Below are 9,668 nucleotides of genomic sequence, written 5' to 3' on the forward strand. Positions count from 1 at the left end.
TCACGTGAGGCCTGACATTTAAACTTGTCTTGACATTTTGCTCCTCTAAGCGAGAGCAAGACAGACATACAGTAACAAGAAGTCAACAGGAATCTGCCTGAACTTCTAGCTCTCTCAGGGAGATGTTTGCCCTGAGTGCTGAAGGCTCAGTTGTTTGCGATGCAGAGAGTGTAGCACACTCCCTGAGCAGAACAACCCGTGCTGTAAAAGGACGGAAGGACATACGGATCCTGCTCCTGCAAGGAGTTGGCTCGGAGACAGAGACGTGTAGATGACACCCAGTTTGCTGGACCTGAGCAGCGACTTTCTTGTTCGACAGGACTGTAGGTGATAATAAGAAGTCTGTGTCAAGAAATGATGAGAGGTTGCAATGAGCATCAGCTGAGCCAGCTGTGTTTAAAAAATGAAGGGTTTCTAGCAAGCTGGCACATGCCACAGATTAGATTCTTTACACCGATGTGTGACCGGGATGCTGTCACTCCCACGGAGCGATGTGCTGTGCCGGGTTTCCCTCTCCTGCACCTCTGTTAACTAAGTTCACTTCACCCACTTCTGGTTTAATCCTACACGGGAGGACTCAGCAGGCAGACAGAAGAAGAAAACCACATCCCTGGTGGCCTGTGAAAGTTTGGAAGATCCCTCAAATGAACAAATAATTTGCTTCTGTAGTGGTCAGCTCTCCAGTCAGCTAGGCGCTAGTACAGCTGCACAGAGATTTGCATGCAGGTAGGAGTCTCTGTGTCATGCATTTGTTTTCTGGTTTATAAAAGAAGATGATGCCATGCAGGGTCTGTGTACACGGGTGTGCAGCCCTGTGTAACACACGATCTGTGGGTACACTCTTGTGCACCCGGGGAAAAGTCCTCCATCTCCCTGTGCCTCACTTCATCTATACATGGCAGTGCCGCCCGACTTCACAGAGGCAATGTGAGGATAAAAGGGATTAAAAAAAAAAAAAGATTTATGCTGCACACATTCATCATAGAAATAGGAGATGACAAAAGAATTCTTTTTTTTTTTTTTTTTTTTTTTGTGCATACAAAGTGTAGATGTGATGGACTTGTTAAGACTTCCCCATTGGAGTAAGGCTTCATCCAGTTATTTGCTAATGATTAGCAACCTTATTTCAGAGTGGTCCAAATGGCAACATTCCCAGGCTGCTCAATGCAATCAGTGTAATGGGACGGAGCTCTTCAAAAGCGCACTGGCAGACTGGCAGACCTGGGCCATTAGTCTTTCCCCAAGAGGTGAAAATGGATGGGCGACACGGTGCTTGCACTGCAGCTGTATTGTGCCTCTTACTGACCGTCCATCTGCAAGTACTTGTGTGCATCACAAGGTTGCTTTTCTCTCTCTTTGGTGATATTGGCTGTAGCCAATTTTTTTAGCCTTTCTGTGGCTTCTTTTCCCATTTGAATACCAGGAAGGATCATTCTCCTCTACCCTGCCAAAAGGAGTCTTTACTGACAGCGTGAAGTGCTTATAGCAAAAAGGACCATTTAAGTACCTAAGACAGACAGCATATTGCATCAGAAAAATCATTTTGGCAGGTACATTTTGTAACCAGGTGTCCTACGTGCCAGTCTAGCCTGTGATATGCGCTGTAAGTGCTATTAAAATGCTATCGTTTACCTTTTCCCAGCTGTTCTTGTGCTTTAGAAGGAATTCCCTGAGCTCCACGCTGAATAAAGAGGATTTCTGCAGCACCACAGTAACACTCTCATCCCCAAATGGTGAGCCTAAACATTTGGTCTGTGGCTAAAAACCCATTTTAAAGACAGCGTTTGATTTCAGTGAAGAGATGTTAAAGTGTCATGCACTATAATTTATGTCCAATTTTCCCCAATTACTGATTACAACTAACTCCGCTTCAAAGATCAGCACCTGCTCCATCTACCTCCATTACTAATGCTTAGTGGTTATGGCAGTGTCTTTAGCCCAAGTTCCTCAAAATGCAGCTCCGCGTTATTAGTTTTCCCATTTTGATGCGTCAGGATGGCATGAGCTGAGGCTTACCCTCTTATTAGCATCCACCTGGTCTGAGCTACCAGAGCCCTGATACCTGCATTGACTGACATTAGGATCACTCAGAGCTTGCCTGTATTCATCATGCTGGAGATTGCCTAAAGGGAGAGCAGCAAAGTCCTGCGCAGACTAGACGGGCTCAACCTACAGCATGGGGTCACAGAAAGGAGAAGGCTCAGCTACAGCAAGAAGATAATCCTCACCGTGATTTTCGTTACCTTCAGTGGTCAAAGGTCACTGTGGATGTGATCTTTCTCTTCCCAATTCGCCGGAAGATGTGGTAGGATGCAGATAGTTTCATTTTATTCATCTGAAAGCCCTCTTTGCTTCCCTGCTGTGATGCTAAAAATTCAACTATGTATTTAAAAATTGGGGTGCACCTGAGATGGAATGAGATCTGCTGACACCAGCTCTGTGTTTCAGTCAATTCAATCAATGTGGTTGTTATTAACTTGGTTGGTCCTTTGCTTCACCATCCAGGATTGCCTGTATTTTTCCTCCCAGCATGAAATTAAAAAACAATTAGTAATAAATTATCCACTGGCTGCAGTAGTTGCTTGTAAAATCCAGGCATGGAGACCCTGGAATTCGCTCCTGACTTTCTTGCCAGGCTGAGGTTTAAAAAGCTGAATTTCCTGGAATTTTTCCTTTCCCACGCTCCCTGCACCTAAAAAAAGGTGATGCAGCAGGCCAGGCCTGTGAAGGGAGCGAGGATAGGTCTAAAGGACATTATTGGTACTGCAATGTACCATGTACAAGCATAAGGGGTTGGACTGGAAAAAAATAGCAAGGAGTTGCTCTACTCTTTCAGCTCTTAATGAAGGGGCATTCCTGTGTGCATCTGTAGAGATGCTCTGGCTTCCCTAAAGCAGTCCTGCCATGGGTGACCTGCACCCTAAGGAACTCGGCAGAAGGGACTTTGTAGGTGCAGATCAGGTTGAGGAGACCTCGCTCAGCTTCTCTGATGTTTTCGTCTTTGTCTTCCAAGTATCTGAATTATCTCTGGCATGTATCATGTATACTAATGAATCTATCCTTTATCCTGTGAGTTACAGGAATAAAATTACCATTATTTTGAAGACAGATGATATTATTTGCTTGACATCCAACAGGGAACTGAACTTTGATCTTCTGCCTTCCAGGTCCGTGCTCAAGCTATAAAACCTGCCCGTCTCCTCTCTCATTATTTTCTGTACTTTGTAGCAGGTAGAGTCCAGGCTAGTAAACACAGAGCCTAGGTATAACCAAGACGGGGTCTTCTCCCAAAGAGGTTACGGTCTAAGTTTCTAACGACAGCAAGCAGATGGCTACAGCAGACAGATGGGTAGCACAGGGCTTGCTGTTGTTGCTTGTAATGTTTTATTCAGTCCGTGTCAGTTATCGTCTGATCTGAGCCTTATCCTGAATCTTGGGCACGGTCAATTGTGCTTCAGATTGATTTGCACCAAACAGGAAAGCTTCTAGCTCACAGGAATCTGCCTAAAATGGCAAACATGTAATGGGAAACTGGTTATAGCCAAGGACAGAGAGAAAAACCCAAAGTCCTTGGCTAGTCATGTATTTCAGGGCAAGCACACACCTGGGTCTGCAAAAGTCTGAAGTCTCCTCAGGGGTCTGCGCCTTTCTGGTCCTTTGAGTCAAACCGCATCCCTGAACATGGAAGGCAAAGCGCATTAACGCTCTCCCCGTGCCCCCCGTAGCACCCCACAGCAGCAGTGGTACACAGCACAAAGCATTTTCATGCTCTCACTCTCCCGGGCTGGTACTTACCGTGTTCTTACCACCTCCATACAAGTAGAAAAAAACACACCATGCTTAAAATACGTAGAGCCCAGCTCTTTCTCTCTCCCCACCCCAGCAAAATACCGTGCAATAATGAAGGCTGACTATATTTCTCTTTGCAAGAGCCTTGAATCAGAATTAATTCCTGCGAGCTGCATCTATTAAAAGAACACTATTTCAGACAGGGAAACAACGCTTGCAATTATTTAATTAGAAACCCAGTGCCAGACAGCAGAACAGGATGTGCCCTCGGCTAATAACCGCAGGTTTCACAGCTCCCCGTTTGCACCGTGTCCGCTCCTTTAATGTGCCTCCAGCCAGACGCACTGAGGGCAGGACCAAACGACACACAGCTACAACTGCATCCCGATGTATTTTATTCCCCAGAGAGCTACATTCACTTCCAGCCACTTGTATCTTTGGTCATATATTGTGATTGAATTTTACATGACCTCACCATGTCTGAAATAAGGGTATGAAATGGGACAGGCTATTGTGGCACAAATCCTGTTCGCTTTCATTGACAAACCAAAAGATCCTCAGGTCCTATATTTTAAATTTTGATATTTTTAAATCCCCGAGAGGACTGAGGGAGACCCTGCACACTCAGACTGAGTTGCTCCAGAGCTCATGAAGAAGCTTTTTCTGGGCAAGTTTCCTAGATCAACTGCAATGCTCAGTGCAAAAGTGACTTTGTGGAATAGCTAGAGCTCCTCTTTTGCGGGAACAGCTTGTGTGCCGGAAGGTCAGGGGAAGATCATTGTGCACCTGAGGAAAATGGAGGTGGGTCATGCGTGGTGAAGCACAGTCTGGGGACAGCTTTCCTTGCTACGAGTGAGTGGTGGAGAACAGGCAGAGCTTCGGTGCTTTCCTCCCTCGCTTCTGTTCATCGCTGTCTGCGGAGAGAAAAGGTGACCTTTCTCCTGCAGCCATCAGCTCTTCCTCCCCAAGCCCCAGACCTCCTAAAATGGGCCTGTTGTGCTTTCTTAGGGGAAATTCCTCTTCTAGCCTTGTCCAGAGCAGAGCTTGGGCAGAAAAGCCTGCTCTTCCTCCCACAGCCCCACCAGTTAAGGTGGGGCTATCGCCATCGTTCATGGGATGCTCCCGCAGAGGGTTGGGCTGGTTTTGCGACCTGACATAGGCACTGGGTCACGTTTCATGTGGATTCATTGCCGGGGCAAAAAGTGTCAGTTTTCAGCCCCCAAAGCCGGATCCAAACATTTCCATAAATCCAGGAACTTGGGGAAAGATTGTTATACAACTTCTCTTTCCACCTTTTTCCCTTTGATTGAAGGACTCCCACTAGAAATAAGTGATACTTTTTGTGAGATGTCTAATTCTGATCAGTTCTTGCCAGCCTGCCAGGGAACACCCAGCCTCACACAGCCCGTCTTTCATTTTTGAAGGGGATAATGCATGATTTACTGCTTTGCCCAAATGTCCAGGGCAGCTCTTTCATTGTCTTCTTTGGCATCATTATTTATCATCATTTCAGTTCTTGCTGAACCTGAGAAAGAGAACACCGTAGTGAATTGCCAGGCAATTGCACAAAGCAGGGGGGTGAAACTGGCAGCAAAAAAAGGGAAATAAAACAGGAATAATCAAAATAATCACCTGGAGTGATTAACACCGCTTTTGAGAGAGCCGACACAGATCACCATTCCCAAAGCTTGTTTCTCAATGCTCTAAGACAATTTAAACAGGCCGCTGGAGTTTGTCTTACCAGGTGGAAATCAAAGCCTGCTCTTGGATAAATGGGACTCCAGCTCAGACATTTTAGAGTGTTTCTCCTTCTTGTGAGGCTGAGGTGACAGGCAGAGGTATGGTGTGAAGATTTAGTCTGCAACGCTCTGACTTTACAACGTCCTCTGCAAAGTGCTGAGATGACAACTCTTCAGCTGGCCCCGGGAGATGGGACCAAACCAGGCACGTGGCGTTTGCTACCTACCCTTCAGTGCTGAGGTATTAAAAAAGGATGCTCACAGCTGGGAAAAAGGGGTTACTTTTAAAGTCCCCGAGCGCACAGCTTTCCTGGGCTGCTCTGCCCATACTGCTCCGTGGCAGTTCCCCTTCCCAGCCAGGCTCCTAGAAATAAGGTGCAATAAACTCTCCTTCAAAACAGGATGACAGCTGCTAGCTAGGTCTTGGGTAATGTTTTTCCCAAATGCTCTGATCTACTCTTAACCATATCAGGGCTTTTTTTTCCCATTTGCCACATAAGTGTAGTTTTTCTTTTACATTAATAGCAAGAGAGGGTCTCTAGAGGGACCAGGTGAAAGGGGGGGTGACTGTCTGATGGCCCGGTGGAGAGGGGGATGAGGAATATGGGAAATGATGGAGTAACAGAGGAAATCGTAACTAGATTTTTTTAATAAAGCCTTGTTCTAAGGCTTAATTTTTTTATTTTTTTTTTAAAAAGGATATTGAGAATTAACTTCATCTCCCATTTTAACAGTAGCTGGCAAGTGTTTGTTAACAGCATCAAATATCCCAAACGATACCAACTTATAATTTCCCTGATTTTTAGTGTAAAGTTAGCTTGGAACGCTCAGGACTGGTAAGGAGCAAAAAAGCTGTTGGGCAAAGATGTACGAGGGGTCTGTGTTCCCAGAAGAGTTCTTCAAGTTCTTAAATTGTCTTCTAATTATGTTTTATTACTCACTAGTAAGGCTGGGCCCCTGCTTCGTGTATCGTTCCCGTTTACCTGGGGGAAGGACCATCCCGCAGACGACACCACTAGAGGCCAGTGTTGTAATTTAGCAAGACACTTCGGAGTGAAATACTGCTGTTCGCTCCACCGCTTATTCATTTTTTAATGACATATTCAGTAGCTGCAGACCGTGGAGCCAAGAAAAGGGATTTTGTTTGTTTGTCTTTCTTCCCTTCAGCTCCAAAGACCCAGTTTGCATAATCAGCTGGAGGATTTGCAAGGAGGGTTAAACAAATTTCATTGGTTTGAATGTTCAATAAAAATATAAATGTCCTGAAGACCCGGTGTTGAATTGCTTTTGGTTATCAGTAAGGACCAAGGGCTGAGCCGAATGGTAGTGGCAGAGGACACGTCCCCAGTTGCACACATGCCAGCGCTCACATTTTCCCGAGGAAAAGCCAGCCGGTGACACCAGGACACAGTGGCACCAGCTCACAGTGACGCCGGCACATGGTGATGCCGGCACACGCAGGAGCACAGGCAAGGGCAAAGGCTGCCTCAAGCCCAGGAAGAAAAGGTGCCATGGGCTTTTCTCTGCTTCAGTTTTGCTGGTGAAAACTCAAAAAAAGAGAAATATTTTATATTTTACACGTCAGGATTTTTTCCCCCGATGTTATGCCCTCTCTCCCATCCCTGCTGGGTTTCAACACCTCTCTTTTTTGCTAGGCTTGCTTTAGAGGGCAAAACCATCAAAATTGGCCCAGACAGAGTGAGTGCTGCACCACCCAGGGCAGTCCCCTCTCCCCAGGCCTGTGAAGGGGACACTGAGGGATTAGGTAGGCTCAGCTGCCTTCTCTCGCAGGACAAAAAGTCACATCAATCTCAGAAGAGTTTCCCTCAAGCAAATTGCTCTCCAGGAGCCCCTCAAGGCCATTCTCCCACGCAGGGGAGGAGGGTCTTACCGTGTCGTACCCAGTTACCCTCCCAGCACCACTTCAAGGCAGGTGATGCTGATTCTGGTAAGCTGCTCCTCTTCCCCATTGATAACTCTTCTTCGCTGACACCAGATGCCTTCTAACTTCATGCTACAGTGAGCGACAGGCAAATCTCATCCAAGACAGCGTGTCGTGACGCCCATGCTCATCCTGGCTGAACTGCCAGCTGGAAATGCCTCCTACACCCGCAGCAGTGTGCGGGTATGTCACCTCGATACGCGAACTGAGAGCCCGCAGAAGCAATGCAAGAGCCTTGCCCGTGCAGGAAAAAGGGTCTGACCCCTGAGGAAGAAGTAGTTTGGACTCTGAGATGTTTTTTGTGCATATGCCACTAGAGGGGAACAAAGATCTATAATATTTCCTAGATTTGCAATGAGCACTGAAAAGCCTCCTGCAATCTGGGGACCACAATGCCCGCCTGGAGATGACTTCTGTGCCAGCACCGTGTGAATGCTTTTCCTTATCTCTGTCAAGAAAAAACTCAATCAATTTTCTTAATTGCATTTATCACAAGCAAAGAAGAGCAAAAGCAATTGTTCCTGAGGATCTGTGAATTTTACTAAACACTGACACACTAGGTGAAAAATGAAGCAAACAGTATAGCCTTTGGCAATACTTCTTCTGATAACACTATCTCTAAATTGGGTGTTTGTAACATGCATGAGAGGTACATGTGTAAAAAATAAAGAAATTCGTTCCCAACCATTCATACTTTATGTTGAGAGCTTCATAAATGAAGTACATGATCACTTCTTTGCAGTTTGTCTTGAAGTAATGAAGGTTGATAACGTGATTATTAGGTTATTCATTATGGAGGCATCATTCATTTGCAATAATCTGGAGGCGTTAAAGCTGAAGATCTCTAATTATGATGCTTTTAGAGGAAACATACATAAAAGAAAAGTAGGGGGTAGCTTGTAATTCTCTCCATAAAATTAGTTCCTAGATGAAAAGGAAAGGGTCAGAAAATTAGTTGGTGACTTAATTAGTTTAGGGAAAAACTGTAAATTATCTGAAAAAGTAATGTTGGAAAGCCTTAATGCACCAAGAGGGCTTGCAGTATGCAGAATCACAGTAGAAATTCGAATTTGGCAGTGATTTGATTAGTGTGATGGAAACACGTTGGACACGAAGAGGCGACAACGGCCATCAATTTCTCTTGGGGTCCAGCTGAAGTTGAGCGTGTGGCAGAGGAGCACGTCCCATCAGACAGAACAGACTCAGTTCTCGAGGCCGTCAGGAGACCTCTTCTGCCCTGGCTGCATGTGGAGGAAAGCTCGGGAGAAGTATTCCCTCCCAAATCCTGCCATAGGACTTGGCTGGTGTTCCTCCTGCAGGTGCTTTCCTACCCACCACCCCAGCCGCTCCCAGAGCTCGCTGGTGATGCCTCGGTTCTTTCAGCCGCCGCAAAGGGAAGGTGCAAAGGCGACACGTGCACACATGTAAAACCTCTCTCGTGCACATATAGTCCCCATGCTGGGTTAAGGCACCGGTCTCAGAGGAAACGTGGATTTCTCGCTCGCTTGAGCTTACTGCAAAGTGTAATGTCAGGTTCAGGAGGGAGGAGGCTGGGTGTCCTTGCTGGATTAGCACAAAAAGGAAGTATATGTGCCTGTTTGGACATAAAAGGTATGCAAAAACCCAAAGGGATACTCACGGTCCACCTGATTTCTTGAGCAAAAATGTAAACTTCTTTCCTGCTGTGTGTCACAGGAAACTTCTGTTCCTGGTGGCACAGCTGCAGGACTGCAGGACTGTTAGGAAGCTAACTGAAAGACCTAAAAGCAAGAACAGGTACAGCCTACTGCTGGACCCGGGTTATGTCTACTGTACAAGAGGAACTTGAACCTGAATTTATCTCTGTTTGGTGTGTGATAAAGCAGCACATCGCCACTTTGAATCGCGAGTTCCCCAAACGGTTCCAGTGTGGCAGCCTCATGTCTAGGTTGGAGTTTGGACCTACATTCCAAATCCTTAATGGCTCACAACCCAAAGAGCAGGGAGATTCCTAGACTAGATAAGGTATGGTTCATCTCAGTCCAATGTCAGGTGTCACCTCTAAACAGAACACTTGCACCCCAAAGGTCTTCTCCATTTGTTCAAAAAAAAGGGTCTACCTCTTCTCCAAAACCAGAGAGCTTTGGTCCTCCCAAAGCATTTAAGTGGCTTAATCTAAACCTCCAGAGCTGGAAAACACCCATAGGTGAACACAGTGA

This window comes from Accipiter gentilis, chromosome 33, assembly GCF_929443795.1.
Source record: "Accipiter gentilis chromosome 33, bAccGen1.1, whole genome shotgun sequence".
Taxonomy (NCBI): Eukaryota; Metazoa; Chordata; class Aves; order Accipitriformes; family Accipitridae; genus Astur; species Astur gentilis.